An 18,092-nucleotide genomic window follows, 5' to 3' on the forward strand; every position below is an offset into this window, starting at 1 on the left:
CGGTGGGGTGGCAGAGAGAGGCAGAGGGTGGCGACGCAAAGGGGGAGCAGCTGCGGCGCTCCCGGGGTTTGAAAGGGGGAGGTGTCACACCCGGAGCTAATCCTAAGCCTAATTCGTAAAAGAAATTCGTAAATAATAATTGGCTTAATTAACTCTGGAAAAATCCCTCTAAAGAATTAATTTAATTAAAATCGAGGTTCCAAATCGATTAACAGGATTTAAACTCAAATTACAGAGTATAAAATTTTTCCCCAAAATTAACTTAAAATTCGGCAAAAGTGGGGCTTTCTTTTTTCCCTCTTTTTCTTTTTTCCATTCCTTCTCAAATTGGGCCAAAGTTCAATTTTCCTCCTTTCTCTTTTTCTTTTTTTTCTCTCTTTCTTTTTCATCTCCTCCTTCCCGGGCCGGCCCAGCCGAGCCGGTCTCCCCTCCTCACCCCTCGCACCCTCCTCCCTCCCTCCTGGGCGGCCGCCCGCTCCCCGCCTCGGCCCAGCCGCTCGCCGTGCCGCGCAAGTCCGCCTCGCCTCCCTCGCCCGGCCGGACCGAGCCCGTGCCGCGCCGTCGTCGACTCCAACTCCTCCGCCGCAACCGCCGCCGCCGAATCCGGCTCATCGCTGACTCGGTCTCCTCCCTCAACGGCCGCCCGCCCTAGCCGGTGCTTCTCCCCCATAAAACCCCCTCGTTCGCGTGCCGCCGCCACCCCTTTCCGCACGTCCCGAGCCGCCGCCGCGCCCTGTTGTCTCGCCGTCATCAGTCGATCTCGTCGCCAAACGCCGCAAGCCACCACTCGACCGCGTCACCACCTCCGCCTCGCCCTCGCCGACGAGCCGCCGTCTCCATCGCCGCCGGTAAGCGCTTCCCCTCCTCCCTCTCCCATTCCCTCCGCCGTCGCCGCCGCGCCCTCGCCGCGTCGTCGTCGCCGGGCGCCACGCGCCATCTCCCGACCGTCGCCACCCCTCCGCCCGTCACCACCTTCGCCTCGCCACCGCGCAAGTGACGTCACCGGCGCGCGCCAGTGCCCGCCGCGCCACGCCGCCGTCTCCCCGGGTCGACGCCGCCTCGGGACCGCTCCTCGCTGCCCGTCTCTTGCCGCCGCTCTCGCCGCCGATCGCCGCCTTGGCGTTGTCGTCCGCGCCGCCTGCCGGCCTGTGCCGCACATCGCCGCCCTCGCCGCATGTCGCCGTCCCCGTCGCCGGATGCCGCCGCCTTCCTCCGCTTAGCCGACGCCATCTCCCTTCCCTCTCTGCCCCGGGTCCCCGACCGGTGGTCCCCACCATTTGGGTCTCCTCTCCCTCTGCCCTCTCTCTCTCTGGCCGATGGGCCCGGCCCGTCAGTCGCCGCCGCCCCATCCTCTCTCTCCCTTCCCTCAGGCCCGCGTGTCATCCTCCCCTCACCCCTTTCTCTCACTGCCCGTGGACCCCCTCTGTTAGTCCCTTCCTCCCTTTCTGTCCCACTGACAAGTCTCCCCCACCTGTCAGCCGCCACCTCCCCTCCGCTGATGTCAGCAAGCCCTATTATTTGTGCAATAATTGATTTAAGACTTTTCTGTTTAGCTAAAAAAACCCAGAAAACTTCTAAAATTCATAACTAATTCATCTAGTCTCCGTTTAAGTCCATTCAAATTTCATTAAATTCATAACATTATCAAGAATCCATTAAAAATACTTTCTTTTGCTGTTTCAGTAGAGTTTGTGCCTGTTTTATTTATTTTTGTGCTTTGTCGCTTAGATTCGGACCCCGCCGAAGTGCCGGTTTAATTCGAGATTGTCGCAGAAGTTCCCCAGGGGCCAGAGCAAGACAAGTGACACTCATCTTTGATCATATTGAACCTATTATTGCAAATTCTCCGCTTTATTTATTCAAATATGCATTGTTTTCATTAAAGTATTTATTGTATTTATTTTACGGGTGACCTATTATTATTATGTCATTGTTTATCCAACTTTATCCATGCTAGACCAGGAGTAACTTGATTAGTGTTAGGCCTAGGTTAATGCTTAGCCGTGCTTAGATCAAGTAGCTCATGTGATCACTTATTTATCATGGTTAGCTCTGAATAGCTGTAATAATGATTCATTACCCGGTTTGAGTTAATGCCAACTAAAATACTGTTAATGGTGGGTCGTGGGTGCTTGGTTTTAAGAGTCGCACCCATGACAATTAAGGACCGGTTCGCAGGAAACCCTGGAAGTTATTTCCGTACTAACCACAAGCCAGAATGGGCAACGGTGGGATTTGGAGTGTAATTGCGAACTATTCGACGTACCCAAGCAAGGGTGAGCATGATGGAGTATGGATGGGAGTCGTGGTGTAACAATGGCCTATGATGCTTCCGGATTCACCTAGGCACAAGAGGGGGCTGCCCGACTTGGTTTAAAGGAGGGGGCGAAACCTGGAGTGTGGTGCGATTGAATAGGGAGGGTTATACGACGGGTCCTATCATAGTTCCCTTTCTGATATGCCGTGGTGGCATGTCGGCGCACGTTCAAGTGTAGTGGGGCTATGTCTTGTGGGTACAGTAGTACACCTCTGATTAGAGTAAATCTATTCGAATAACCGTGCCCACGGTTAAGGGCGAGCTGCTAGCTTCACTGTGATTAGTAGAACCATTAATGACTTGGGTAAACTGACTTTCACTTGGTACTACTGCAACGTGGTGTAACGTTGAGTAGTGGTTGGGCCTATCGCAACGTGGTGTAATGTTGGATAGTAAAGTTGGTGCTTTACAAATGTTATTTACTTATTTACTGATTTATTTACCTAATTATTACCCTTTTGTTTTAACCTCTGTTGTTTATTTAAATGTCACTTTATTGCAACTAACCATACCCTATTCCTTGTGATCCGTTGCATCATTACTCTTCTTTTCCGTGCTACTTGTTGAGTACGGTGGTGGTGGTGGTTTGTACTCAGCCTTGCGTAATTTCCCCCTTCAGAGCAAGAAGTTGAATCCGACAGAGGTGACTCCCAGGAGTGAGCTGTTCCGCCGTCGAAGTGTTGCCTATGGACTGGAGCCGTGCCCGCTGGAGCTAGTCTACGTTACCTTTTCTGCTGCATTTTCGTTAGATTAAATGTTATTTTTAGTTGTTTCTAAGAACGAGTGGTTATATAATCAACCTTGTCTTTTGTGTACCCTGGCTGGTCCTGGACGGGGATTTTAATACATAATTAAGTTCAAAAATTCGTGGGAATTTCTGGACGTGACAATTTTCTTCAATGCTGAAACACATCAAGTTTTGTCTGTATATCTTGATAAGTACTTGACTAAATATGTAGTCATAAGTTGGTATATTTTCAGATTGATCTAATAGATTATAAGTTTTGCTTTAAATTCTCAAGACCATAGGGGTGGCAATTCTCAATCTTGAAGCAAAACCAAGAAACTTTACTCCTAAATTATTAGTCCAGTGTTTTGCTTGATATTATGGTGGAGTTTCTAAAATGTAATTGATAAGATGATGGTTTCAACTGTTTTTTAACCTTGTTGTTGAACCATATATGGTTTCATTTTGCATTTTGTACCCATAATTACGTTTTCTTTTTCAACAAACAAAAGGAAAATATGTTTTTCTATCATCGGAACTTAATGACAAATTAAAGGCTGCTTTCTTAAACATGATTCTAGGAAAACAATCTTAAGAAACAGATTGTATATCATGTCAATGGCTAAGCAGGCAGGCGCTTAATTAGTTTGGAGTATAGAATTGCAAGATTATGTTTTAGCAGCTAGCTAATCACTCACAAGCCACCACATGGTTTGTTGTCACTGTGATCTTGACGGATAACAACATCGATCTGGGCTGGTTCTTGAACCACCAAAACCATGTCAATCATCTCCATACTTTGACAACAATATGTTTCCTGAGCTCTTCTTCGGATTCATATCTAGTGTATTGTTTTTGTTTTATTCAACTGGAAGATATAAATCACAAAAAGGGAAAAACATCGAGGCAAAATAAACATTCACAAGTCGACGAGATACATCAACCCACTCACATTTGGCCATTTAGGCCTCCCAACTCGAGGCTAAGACAATTTGTTTCGTTTTGTTTTTTGTGTGTGATCTGTTTACCTCTAACAGAGTAACGGTACGGTAAGCATAACCAAATATGTTTCATGTGAGGAATAGAATGGTTCGGTCATTACCACAGTAAATGAGTACTACCTCCGTCCTAAAATAAGATTTTTTTTAGTTTTTTGATATAATGTTTTAACTCTTCATCTTATTTAAAATTTTTTGCGATTAATATTTTTATTCTTACTAGACGATAAACATGAATAGTATGTTATGCGTGACTTTATGGTTATAGTTTGGTTCCTGACACAATTATAATTTACCTAAATCTTAACCACTCGGTCCACGTGTCATTCATTCTATCTTATTTTGCCTAATTTTTCCTGAGCTTAATTTTGTCATTTGTTTGCCACAAAAGTACGACAAAGCTACACGTAGTCGCCTTAGTCAAGCATTTATGGTAATCTTAGCTTCCAACCAAGCAGAACCTGAAACAATTTAGGCCGCGTTGGCCGGCATGGCTAAGTTAACTTAGCTCCCTCGTTTTTCACATGCACGGTTCCCGAATTACTAAACGATGTATTTTTTGCAAAAATTTTCTATAGGAAAGTTGTTTTAAAAAATCATATTAATCTATTTTATTTTTTTAATGATTAATAATTAATTAATTATGTACTAATCTGTTACTCCGTTTTTCGCGCTGCGTAAGTTGACGCTAAGGAAAATAAAAAATAATTAATAAGCACACGTGGAGGAGAGGGAAATAAAAAATAAAAAATAAAAAGTAGGGGATCACATACAAGAGCTAGCTCTATACATACATGATACAACATAAATACATTAAATGTATATAGATAAAGAGATAAAAAAAGTGAAGCTAACCTTATTATTAATATATTATATATATCAACTCTAAAATATGCTTATAACTAATATTTGACTATACTATTAAACTTGATCTGAGGGTAGAAGGGCATAGTGTGAGAAGCTGATGTCCTTGACTGATGGAGCCTAGCTAATCACAAGCCACCATGTGGCTTCATGTGGCCATGCCCATGATGGATAACATCATCTGGGCCTTTTATTTTATCTTTTTTTGCCAAAATCATGATGATTGTCAATATTATTTAGCTCTGCTTCAAAGCACCTTTGGCATACTATTTTTCTTAAGTTGATAGCGAAATAAAAAAAATCATAGATGATATGAAAACAAATATACATTGTAACTGCATCCACGAATTGGCAAAACACATCAATTATCTCACATTCATGCTTCTTAGAAGGAGAGAGGACGAGAAGATAAATAATGATGTTATGCCTTGGCATTTTGTTAGCACAAAGGCTTCCTGCGTTTCAGTTATCGTTATCGCTCAGATGCTCGTGTCCTCTACTGATAGCTATAGTTTGGCCATCCTGATAGTGCCCTAGAAGATCATGTGCGAAAGAGTTGAATTCATTGGGTCCAAATCATTTGTAGTACTGTTTACTGACATATAGGTCTAATAGCACGTAGGGCCATATGTTAGTGATCGGTACTATAAAAGATCTCATTCCAAGTTCATCTTTGTGTTTTCTTTGATCACAACTTCTCACAAGTAACTCTAAGACTTTTTAAAGACTACAATCTTGCCTTACCCCTCATTCTTATATTAGGCAGATGTGACACAGGTAAGCCACCTTCCGCAGTGGAGCATTTTTAAATGCAGTAAAGATATGTTGAACAGGACTGAGAACTTGTCGTAAAGTTATCTTGAATGCGACCCAGAAGTTGTTGTTAGCTACCCAAGTGATTGCCTAGGCTAGGTACATGATGTATCAAACCATGATCAATGTATGTGGTTATCCAAGTTCTAGAAAATTTGTGGATCAGAATCCTTCACCTGCAGATCATGACATGAACCATGATTATTGTGTAATTGTGGTGTTCACAATTGAAAGAGAAAAAGAATGCTATAAAAGGTCAAGCAAGGAGTAAGTTCCACAAATCTTGAATCAATTTGAATCATCCAAAAAGCGACTAATATCTAAGTAAAAACTAGACAATTGTATTAACTATCACTAAACATTTGGTTTGCTTATCCATGGTTAACTTTATCATAGTCTCTTAGGTAAAAAAACATATTTCTTTGTTTCTAAAGCAAGGACAAATAACATACCCATAGAAATAATTATTTCGGCCTGAAAGAACATCTAAGCATATTACTGATTGAAAAAAATATTTTTCCTCGATTCATCAACTCTGCTTTGAAACATAAGATTATAAAAACGTTAGAATAAGAAAAATATGGGATATGGAATATCATATCTACTATAATCCTATAGGAATTGAAAACACAAGAAGGTTCAAATATTCATACACATAAGAAACACAAGAATTTAGAGTCGTGTGAAGAAGAAAATATGTGATAGGACCTGATACTTATTTTCCTCCAAAATCTATGTAGGATTGCTCAAACATAGCCCATGGGAATTTCAAAAGAAATGGTACCTTTGTTTGAAACACGCTCATAGAAAACTTTTCCATAGGATTGAAATGTTTTTGTCCCAGTACTAAATTGTACAGCGGCAGCAACCAGCCAATCGGACGGCCAGCGTTGGCGCAGAGCATTTTCCTTTAGATTCGCTCCCAACCAAATCAAATCCAATCCCCCATTTCTCTGTTGTCGCCGGCGTCCTCCCCTCGACCGCCGTCCCCTCTCCTCTTCCTCAGCGCGCCTCCCTTCCCTTGGATCTCTCTCTGGACTGGTCCCCCTCCGCCGCAGCCTATCTCAGGTGCCCCCCACCCGGTCTCTGCAGAGGAGGTGCGCTTTTGCATTCCGAGGTAGCGGTTGAGTGACCCAGCTTAATTACCCCCAATATATGCGATCTGTATGCGCTCCCTTTGCTTGTGGTGTAAATTTCGATTAATTTGTTTCCCCCATTTATGGAAAGGAAGTTGTCTTGCTGCGTTTTGGGGCCTGTTTGGTTGCATGTATGAGGCTTGGCTTGCATGACAGTCATGCAGGGAGACAATTGTTTGGTTGAGCGGACGAGAGTGACAGGCAGACCGAGCAGATAAAGGGCCTGTTTGGGGAGCTTCTCCCAGCTGTAGCTTTTTCGAAAAGTTGCTTCTGCCAGAAGCTGCCCCAAATGGTCCACAGCTTTTGAGAATCTGTAGTTACAGATTCTGTAAAATGAACTAAAAATCCAAAAGCTGGAGAAGCTGGGTTTATGAGCTTTTCCAGATTCTCAGAAGCTGGCTGACAAGCAGCTGCTTCTCAGAATCTAAATCTTCCTGTTAAGGACTCAGTGAGCCACACAATGGGCCACCATCTCTCACCCATGCAATGGCCCAAGTCAGCCCAAGCAACAACATCATATAAGCAACAAACAGCAAGCTCAGGGGAAAGAAACCGAACATAATTGGCACGGCAGCGGCGACGGCAACCTGGTTCGGTGAACCTTGTCGATCTCTCTATCCCTACCCCCTTCTCCTTCTCTGTATGTTCTAGAAGCTTCCAGAACCATCCATCACTTGTACTACCTTGTTTCATCCAGTTTTTCCTTGCTCTTTATTTACTCTTGTCATTACTTGTACTGGATGCAAGCTATTTGAATTGGAGCTGAGACTATAGAGCTGGGTTGTTAACAATCTGGTATCAAAGCAGTTCGGTCACTGGGATCATCATCATGGAGATGTTGTGAAGTCAGTTGTGCAAGGGGGAAGAGAAATTGACCAAGGAAAGTGTTCATGTGAGCAGCGCCCACCCAGTGTTCGATGAAATGTCAAGCCCATCTAAAGTACTTGAGGAAGACATTATTCTTGTCATGAAGGAAGAGAATTAACCCGGGATGAAGCTCTGCATATGTTAAAAGAGGAATTGAGAGATGCCCAACGTAGATATGAGGAGAAACTAGATCGGGTGCTAGATAAGTTAGAAGCGATGAAATTTAATTGGAGTGTGGTTTGCAAGGAGACAACCACCATCGTTGATGCAAGCACCAACACCTCCCATTCTGCATCATCTCCTCCTTACCAAGAGATCAATGACGTCTTCAAGTCTGCGTCATCTCCACCACCCATGGCATTATCTACTCTAGTGTCCACCAACTGCTCGATGGAATGCCCCAACAGCAATAACCTTTGCGTGATGGCTAGATCAAGCTATGTCAGTGAGGAGGCTAATTTGGAGGTCATCCTAGAGCTTGGGAATCTCAAGTACAAGGATCAACCTCACTACATTGTCACTAAGGACCTGCCCAAGTACACGCCTACCAAGTGTTTGATGTGGGGCCTCCATGTCAAGGAGGGCAGCAACCAAGTTAAGATTGCGTTCCAACCCGTGATGGATCCATCCAATGGCGTTCCAGCATACATATGGGCCATGGCTGACTTTGCACTGAAACCACTAGCTGACGTCACGCCAAACTCATTGATGCATACCGGATGTTCGATGAAATGCTCTTGTCATGACAACATTGTATTGTTGTTTGCAAAATTCATTGATGTTAATCCTTGGCCACCTCCTTCTGAAGACAAATGCAGAGGTCAAGCACCTGTGTATATGTTGTTATTTGATACACTATTCAGTGATAAGCTAAGCTTGGATGGGATTGAGTTGAAACCATGGCCACCTCCTACCTGCAATGGAGGGAGTAGAGTATGGGAATTCCAACATGTGCATTGGCTAGGATTTAATTGGACAACACTACAATTGATGCCACCTTTGCCACCACTGCTTGAAGTATGTTCTGTGGTTATATGTTTTTATTGGGCTGAGTTAAAACCGTGGCCTCCACCAAATCATTAAGTTTGCAAACATTCTATGGTTCAGCTTGATCAATTCTGGCTTTCAAAAATCATTTGTATATATTTGCTACAAGTTAAATGGTTTGAGCTAAAGGTTGGCAAGCAAATCAGAGTTGTGGTGTTGCAGGAATTGGAGCATGTACTGCTTGTGCTATTAACTCAAGACTCAGGTGATGGTAATAATGTTCACCTTCTCAATATTTTCTTGAATTCTTCACTTCAGCGGTGCTACTTTCATTTAAGACATAATTGGAGCACTGAGTTAGTTGTCAACACTATAAACCATTCAAATTTACCGAGTTAGTTGTCAACACTATAAACCATTCAAATTTACCATTGCTTAAAAAGATGGCTAGTGGCTTTAGAGTGTGTTGCCAGCTTTCACACCATGACATTTATTCAGCCATTAGAGTTAATCCTTTCTACTTGTTACATATCATTCTTGCATCAAACCGCCCCACTCTCTTAAAGCTGAATGGCACTTCATTTGTGTCTGGAATGGCAATGCAACTACTGGTGGGACGAAAGATCATTTAAGTTGATATCAATATGGGAGAATGTCATGCTCTGCTGAATCAGTCACAAAAATTGCTTGGAATTCTGATTGCAATTGGTAATGTTATGGCATATGACTTGTGTGGAAGATATGGCAACAAAAGTTATGACTAGGGATCTGACATCTTTCTCCTAACTGCTATCAATATTTTTGATAACACCCTCAGGAAGGCATTGTGTCCCACAACTAATAGCAACAACTATGATGATAAGTTTGAGGGAGTTGTCATTGCTTTTTTCTATTTGTTGCTCACTGGAACCCAAGACATTTTTTTACATGAGAATTTCTTATGGGATCAAGGAGGTTAAATTTCATCAGCTTGGGGACAAGCCGAATTTAAAGAAGAGAGGATCGTTAAGGACTCAGTAGGCCACACAATGTGCTACCATCTCTCACCCATGCAAGGGCCCAAGTCAACCCAAGCAACAACATCTTATAAGCAACAAACAACAAGCTCAGGGGAAAGAAACCGAACATAACTGGCATGGCAGCGGCGACGGCAACCTGGTTCGGTGAACCTCGTCGATCTCTCTATCCCTACCCCCTTCTCCTTCTCTGCATGTTCTAGAAGCTTCTAGAATCATCCATCACTTGTACTACCTTGTTTTATCCGGTTTATTTTTGATCTTTACTTACTCTTGTCATTGTTTGTACTGGATGCCTCCAAGCTATTTAAATTGAAGTTGAGAGTATAGAGCTGGGTTGTTAACACTTCGCAAACAGGTCCAAAGGAAAAAAAAAAAAAAGCTCCGTGGCTAGGCTGAGTAGAAACGGTAGAATAAGTTCTCTCTCGTCGGCCAGGCCGAACGCATGCGGTCCCGCTGCACCCGCCCAGGAGCGAGGGGTCATCTCCCCCGGCCTCACTTGTCTCCCCCTCGCTGCTTCGCTAGGGTTCGGGTCGTCCTCGCTGCGCTCGCCGCGCCGTCCTCCGCCGGTCGCTCTCCTCCGCCCGTCGCGCCCTCCTCCCCTCGTCGCCCTCCTCTGCCGCTCGCCATCCTCCGCCCCGCCTTCCTCCGGCCATCGTCGTCCTCCGTCGCCCTGACCTCCTCCGCTGCTCGCAATCCTCCGCCCTGCCCTCCTCTGGCCGTCGCCCTCCTCCGCCCGTCGACCTCCGTCTGTCCCGCTGGTCGCCCTCCGTCTGTTGAAATCCTTTTCAGCCAAGTATTGGTGAGATATAAACATAAGTTTCCCTGTTTATTTTGTTGGGAAATGCTAATCCAACACCAAACATTCATTTGATTACATTGCCCAATTTTAACTGCAACAATGTAGGTCTGTTTGACGGGTTCTGTAGGCAAAGTACCAAAAGTATGGTATCATTTTTTACTTTGACAGTTGACGACTAGAATTTAATATAAACTTTTGATTGGTTAGAAAAGATGACAGGTTTCCACATTCCAGGGTGTGGAAGTTAAGAACAATTTAAATCAAAATGCATTGCCAAACAAATATCTGAAGATAGCTACTTTATGTTTCTGTCAACTGCTGGGCATATTATTGTAAATTGTATCTATCTTATTATTTAGTTCTACATAATCTGCGTAGATCAGCAAAATATTTGAGTGGGTGTGAAGAGATGTTGATTTGTTTTAGCCTTTTAGGTAGTCAGATCTCATTCGGAACATCATCTGTCATTTGATTGCTTGTTGAGTTGATATAAATTGTATAGATAATATACTGTACTAGAAGTATGTAACCTTGTATCATTTCCTATTTCAACACATGAGATTTCAATTCTCACCTTTTAAGCCATAACTTACAGATTGCTTGATAATTGGTCATAGGACTTTGTATTTTAGGGATTGTCTCTGTTTTAAGGATTAATGTTGTTTCATTACTCCCTCGTTTATATCAAACTGCACTTTTGGCTGGGTACAGCTCCACACATTCTAATTACTGTACAATTTCTAATTACTGTACAGCTCCACACATTCTAATTTGTGATATTTGTTCATGTTTCTATTTTATCATATAAGAAAGTTATACAACAAGTGTTGAGGTACAGTCCTCACATATGAGTTCGAAAAATATATAAGTTGTTCATTTTATTAATTATGTAAAGACTTTCAAATTAAAATTAATTTGAAAATTTATTCACTGCACAACAGTAAGCACTTTACATAAATTTTCATTGGAATGATTCATGCGGTAACCTTACCACCCAACACAAGAGGTGACTGAACTCAGGTCAAAATCATCCAACCAAACACCATCTTCTGGATACAACATCCAGAGATACAACCAACCAAACAGGATCTCAGGTCATCTAGGATAAACTCATACAGGCAACCAAATACAACCAATTGTATGACTTTAACCAGGCTGAGAGCAACCAGACTAGAGAATACGGACTAGGTTGGGATCATACAAGTAACCAAACAGACCCTTGATGGATGGATGACTGCCCCGTTGGATCCCATTGGCCAGCCCTAGCATTGGGTTCCTGCTTCACAACAGGAAAGCAATCAAAATCTTGTGTCTTTACTGTTGTTGCTTGCAATTGATTCCTGTTGGCCCTCTGTACCCAAGAAATTAGTGTTGTTTTCATTTATTGTTGCGCAATTGATGACATCTGGACTCTGGATTGTCATTAACAAGATATCACTAATTGAAACTTTAGTTATTAGTTTCCTATTAAATCATGATGTGCTCCATGCTGATTTGATTTTGTCACTCAATTAATCTACTGCAATGATTTTCCCTTTTTGTAGTACCCTGTTGTTCTCTGTGTGAGGGTGAACCTAAGCCATTTTGCATGTGTTTGGTTACCCGGATTGCATGTGCTTGACTCATATCATATGGGTCTGGTTCATCTAATCCTATCTTGCTTGTGATGTAGCTGTGTTTGGTATTTGAATCTTTTAGGACAGGTCGAACAAACAGGTTGTTTGGTTATTGTACTGTCTTATGCATGCATGCCGTTGGATGGTTTTGGGGTAGACATGATGCAGCCACGTCATTGTTTTTTTGTTTGCCCCAGCCAGGTTCACAGCTCTCTTTTGCACCATTGGAGACAGGCCCATGATTTGGTCCAGCCAACCAAACAATGGCATCATGCATATACTGAGCCTGGTCAGGGCCATCTGCAGCAAACCAAACACTCCCTTTAGGTAGCAGCTGTGATGATATGAGATGAGATCTGGTCATTTTGAATGGGAAAAAGATGGCAAGTTCCTTCCCATCTCCATATGATTTGTGCTCTATACTGGGGATTACATGTACTTGAATTGCTTGAATCATTTGAATTTTATCAGCAAAAAATTGGTTTCCTTTCCTTGTATTTTAGTTTTATTTGTACACAAATAATGTAGATGTTGAAATAGCCAATAATGCAAATTGGTCCTCTGATTTTCTTTCAGGATGGGAGATCTGCCAATTTTCATTTGAAAAAACACAATAGCAAACAGTTTAGTCTTTATTCTGTTTGATTAATCTTTCCATTTGATGTTGGTGCTGTCGCATCTAGGTTGCTCTAAACAATTAGTTTTGTTAGGTTTATAGTGCAAATTATGCCATCTTGAGATGTGAATAACAAGAAAATGATTGGAAGTTATTTATTACTGCTGAAGTGCTGATTTTCATTGGCTGCTAGAGAATAGTAATAATGGACCAAGCTCAACATGCATTTCTTCTCTAAGAAAAGTTAATGCACTTATGCAATTGTGTCCAGGTCTTGTGGGGCAACGGCTACTTAGGTTTAAGCTTAGGCATGCACTCTCAGGTTGGCTTGTAAATCACGCTGTTTCCCTGTCAGTTTAAATTTTGTTATCCAGTCATTGCACTCCGCTGCAGCGTTTTACCCCCTTGGCCTTGGATTGTCCAATTTGGTTTCATCTGAATGTAGATGCATGTCACTTTGGTTGCAACTGCTGTAGGATGACCAGTATAAGATACAAACAGTTTGAATTTAAAAATGTTTCATTACATGCTCAAGGCCAATTCCTTTGTGGTTTACAGTGAGGGTCGTGGGTAAATTTTTCTACCCATGAATCACTCAGTTTTTAAGAACAGTTCTTTTTTCATTTTTTTTGACTATTTTCTTATTCTGTTTTACATAAAATGTCCATGCATGGCTGGCCATATAGCCAGATAGCCCTGTGTTTTATTTTAGAATAGCATGATCATGGAAATATCTTGAATTCCAGATTAGTGTGATCCTGAATGGCAGTTTGGTTATAAAAAATATGCACTTGTTTGTTCCTGATACAACTAGGAAATAAAGGATAGCTTAAGCCATGATTGAAGCCATGGTGTTCACTTATATGTTTGTTAATAAGCTCAATGCTTGATATTGGACTGTCGTGTGCCATGGAATCTCAACATAAACATCAAACTGAACATGTTAACTTTTCAGGCTTACAGATCACGATAATCAATCTTGCATGGTTTACTGTGCTATAAACATAAGGATGTTGGTTTACTTTTACTAGACCTAAAACTAGTTACTGTTCTAGTCCTGCTGATTTCCACTTTTCCTTTCGCTTAATGGAATATTCTCTGTAATATTCTACTTCTGCTGAAAGAGATACTATATCTGTATAGAAATAGTTGACACCATTAACTCAACTATGCAAATTTTGACCATTGATATTTTATTAATAAATTTATAAATACCTAAAACTATAAAATACTATTGAAGTAAGTTGAATGGAAACTCTTATTATACTACGACTTCCGTTCATCCAATCTAAACAATATTAAAAATTGAAGTGTGCAAGGTTTTATAGTATAGTTGCTTAGTTAGCAGTGTCAAACATATGAATAAAAGTAAAAACCCTTGTCATGTATGTGACCAAGAATTATGCTTCCACTAACATTTGTTAGAACTTGGCGAATGAAGATGCATTGAATGCCCTGAAAGTTATCAACCATGGACTTCTACCTGAGAGGCATACGTGCATTTACCCACATCCAAATGAGCATTCTAATATAATCATTTGCCTTTTATGGGAATATCATTCCGGAGGATGTCTCCCATATTATTAGGAAAAATTCTCAATGACACTAGAGATGCACAGATTGAAAACTACCGCAGACCATTTTGAGAAGGGATCTTATGATCTTGTGCAAAATAATGCATTGTTGCTCCCTTTTGTATTTGGTTTTTTGCATATGGCCATTGCTTGTACGTAGGTTATACTCCTTTTCTGTATATGTAACATATGTTCCTCTCTATGATAGTATCCAAGTTCACTCAAATATATCTAAACACGGATTATTCAGTCTATTTTTTATTTTTTATTTGTGAAAGTAATCTGCAATTGATGGTTTATTGCCCTTCAATATCTCAGTAACTCTTCCTTAACAGAAGAGCACTCAGCCAAGATCTATATAAATTATTGCCATGAAAAGTTTCAAAAAGTTTGCATAGCAATCAAGGATGTATCTAGCAGTTGGTAAAACCTAACCACAGAATAAAAGATTTTAACTTGTATGCAAAGCCTATCACTAGTTACTGTTTAAATTATTTCCTGTAATATTTTTCTATTATAAGTTTTCCTTTCTAGACCAAATATTAGAATTTTCCATCATTTGCCACAATTTTTTCAACTTTGAAGAGTCTCAGTTGTAATGCCTGTTTGAAGTTCATGAACTTGCAACATCGCATCGCTATCACCTTGAACTTATTGAGCCTAAATTTGAGCAGTTGGTGTCTTTCTAGTTAATTATGTTTTGTGTTCGTTGTTCATCTTATTGAAGGAGAGTATCTTGTGTATTGCAGGTTTCATTAACATTGGTTAGCATAATGTAGAAAAGTTTTACAGGAGCCAATAGCCATGCCAGTTAGTGACAAGCAACTAGCATCCTCAGTGAAGTAACATCACATGAGCTGCCAAACAAAGTTGCAGATATCGTAAATATGTCTCAGGGCACTTCACCGCTGCCAAAAGATAAGGGTCCTGCCACAGATCCTGGAAAGACCATGGGCACCAAACGATCTGATGCTCCTTCAAGTCCTGGATATCATAATGTTTATGTACGAAGAAAAGTGGAAAGTGACCATAGTAAAGTAAGCTCTTCTCAAGAGTTAAAGGGTAATGGAAGAGACAAAACAAAAGAGCAGGAAGCACAACAAAGTATGCAACATGATCAGACCAATAAGCCAGAATTGCCATCTTCTGTTCCAGTGCAACATGATCAGACCAGTAAGCCAGAATTGTCATCTTCTGTTACGAAGCAACATGATCAGACCAGTAAGCCAGAATTGCCATCTTCTGTTGCGAAGCAACATGATCAGACCAATAAGCCAGAGTTGCCATCTTCTGTTACAGTGCAACATGATCAGACCAATAAGCCAGAGTTGCCATCTTCTGTTGCGAAGCAACATGATCAGACCAATAAGCCAGAGTTGCCATCTTCTGTTGCAAAGCAACATGATCAGACCAATAAGCAAGAGTTGCCATCTTCTGTTGTGGAGCAACATGATCAGAACAATAAGCCAGAGTTGCCATCTTCAGTTGCGGAGCAACATGATCAGACCAATAAGCCAGAGTTGGCATCGTCTGTTCCTGAATATGGAGGCATAGTGTCTCCTAAATCTCCTGAAAATCCAAACGAACAAACTGCGCCCAAGAAAAATGACCCTCCTGTAGCTCCTGGCACTTCCGTTCAAGATGATGCCCATAAGTCAAGCAATCAATACTGGAACGCGAGATTTAATCGGTTACAGACATATTTGGAGAACTGTGATAGGTCAACTCAGGAGGGTTATATGCGAAGTAAGATACCTTGATAACATTGTGGAATTTATAGGGTTTTTTGTTCCTCATATGGTGCTTACTTCATTTCACCTATCTCCAGTGCTTAGGTCCCTCTCAGCAGCTGATCGAAGCATGCATGCAATTGATCTGGAGAAAAGGGCAATTCACTTATTAGTGGAGGAAGGTAATAAACTATTCGCCATTTCTCATTTCCCATAGTTTTTCAGTATTAGGGATGCATCGTTTCGTTACTTCATTAGACTGTTTTGTACTGCAGCATACCTCTGCTACCACATCTGAAGGAATCCTAGTGCTATATATTGTCTCTTTCACCCCTGTTTCATATATAGTTTATCTATGGTAGTATAATGTATTCAGTTTGCTGCAAATTTCATATGAAGTTGAAACACTAATCATCGTTGCATTTACTAAGTACAGTATTTGTGTTATGATAGTGTGAGACAACAAAATCGTCATAGGACAGTAGTAGATGCGACGCTGCCGTCCAACTAGCATCTATGTTATACCCTTGCATTTGCACTAAGAATAAAATCCTTATTTGCCCCTGAAAGGATGAAAGCTGACCTGATCCCTTATTTTCCTTTGTACTGGTTAGGATTTGGAATTTGTGACCCATTAACATATAGTTGATGATATAATCACCCAAGCCCAATATGTTAACACACTTCTATGGACATTACATAGCTTCATGTAATATCAGTCCTCGAAATACCGAGAGGCATCCATGTTAACTTATGCTACACGTACTCGTGACATTAATTCATTTCTTTGTTGCTCAAGTTGTAAGCATAATTGCATCTTGTTTTCGTTATAAAGAATTTGCATTGTGAAGCACACAATAACATCATTTCGCAGGAAAAGAGCTGCAACGGATGAAGGCTTTGAATGTCCTGGGAAAAGTTTCTCCAAACGGTTCTTCAAAACAGGCCCCTTTGTAGCGACGACAGTCCCAAGAATGAGATGGATGGCATAGTTCGAAGAGCTGAAATGCTCAGGCCCATTGCAGCAAAGACATTAGATATAGTCTGCTCACCTAGTTCCATTTTGCTTCCTTTGCCATGTAACTCATTTTCCTTCATTTCTTTCTGTTTTGACCTCAATGACTTGCCAACTCATGTGCTGTGAGATTTGCTATAATGTGATGTAATTAGCTTGTCTGGATAAGCCTGCCATTCTTAATGGCCAAGCGTAATAATTTCAATCCATGTTATTTTTTTTATATAAATTCCACAAAACTATAGATAGATCGATCAAACTATATATTTAAAGCCATGTATTAGAAAACTACAAATTGAATACCATTTTTTTTTCACAAAACTGATATTTAAGGCATTACAATTTTTGTAACTTTAAAATGATAATATTAGAACTCTAAAACATATAGTTCTTTGATAGTTTCACCAGTAAATCTGTAGTTTTATGATATAAAACCTTAAATCTTAGTTTTGTAAGGAACTTGCTACTAAATCTGTAGTTGTGTGATAAAAAATTTAAATCTGGGGTGTTCTAAGAATTTTTTTTTGTTAAATCTGTACTTTTGGGATAAATTGGTCAAAGTACATGTAGTTTTGTAAAATTTACTCTTTTTATTTATGTTTTCCATGATGTTAACATGAATGAGCTAACCCATTAAATGGTACAGTAACTTTTTTCTATCGTACCAGTTTGATTCAGTCACTTTTATTCTTGTCAACATTAGGCATGAAAATTGGAAAGAAAGCATATAATAGAAGGATGGAATCATGGACCATCTGTGAACTAATCTTGAGATGGGCCTGACTGTGAATTGCCGCAGGCTATATTAAAGGCCCATCTAGATCAACAAAAAGGCCCATTCCTCTATTCTGACTTCTGGATATAATACCCCCACTGTTCTAAAAAAAAGATATAATACCCCATTTTTTATTAACTTTGCAGGCATAAATAAGCTAAACTCATTTGAATGATGTTATTTTTTCCCTTTATTATGTTGGAATTAGAATACCACGGATGCTATTATAAAACTTAGGA

The 18,092-nt window shown here is 40.9% G+C and overlaps 1 long non-coding RNA gene and 1 pseudogene across 2 annotated transcripts; one reads left to right on the forward strand and one right to left on the reverse strand.

The window, feature by feature from the left end:
- Positions 1-5,562: 5,562 nt before the first annotated feature.
- LOC107304072 lies at positions 5,563-6,903 on the reverse strand. The gene is made up of 2 exons (XR_001550069.2): positions 6,504-6,903; positions 5,563-5,895 (listed from the first exon to the last, which is right to left on the reverse strand). It is a non-coding gene; the product is annotated as an uncharacterized LOC107304072 (long non-coding RNA).
- A 3,253-nt stretch (positions 6,904-10,156) lies between these two features.
- On the forward strand, positions 10,157-17,283 carry LOC102716773 (annotated as a pseudogene). Its single transcript, XR_005811685.1, has 4 exons — positions 10,157-10,527; positions 15,083-16,079; positions 16,162-16,245; positions 16,938-17,283. The product of XR_005811685.1 is annotated as a pollen-specific leucine-rich repeat extensin-like protein 1 (transcript).
- Positions 17,284-18,092: the final 809 nt, after the last annotated feature.

This window comes from Oryza brachyantha, chromosome 4, assembly GCF_000231095.2.
Source record: "Oryza brachyantha chromosome 4, ObraRS2, whole genome shotgun sequence".
Lineage (NCBI taxonomy): Eukaryota > Viridiplantae > Streptophyta > Magnoliopsida > Poales > Poaceae > Oryza > Oryza brachyantha.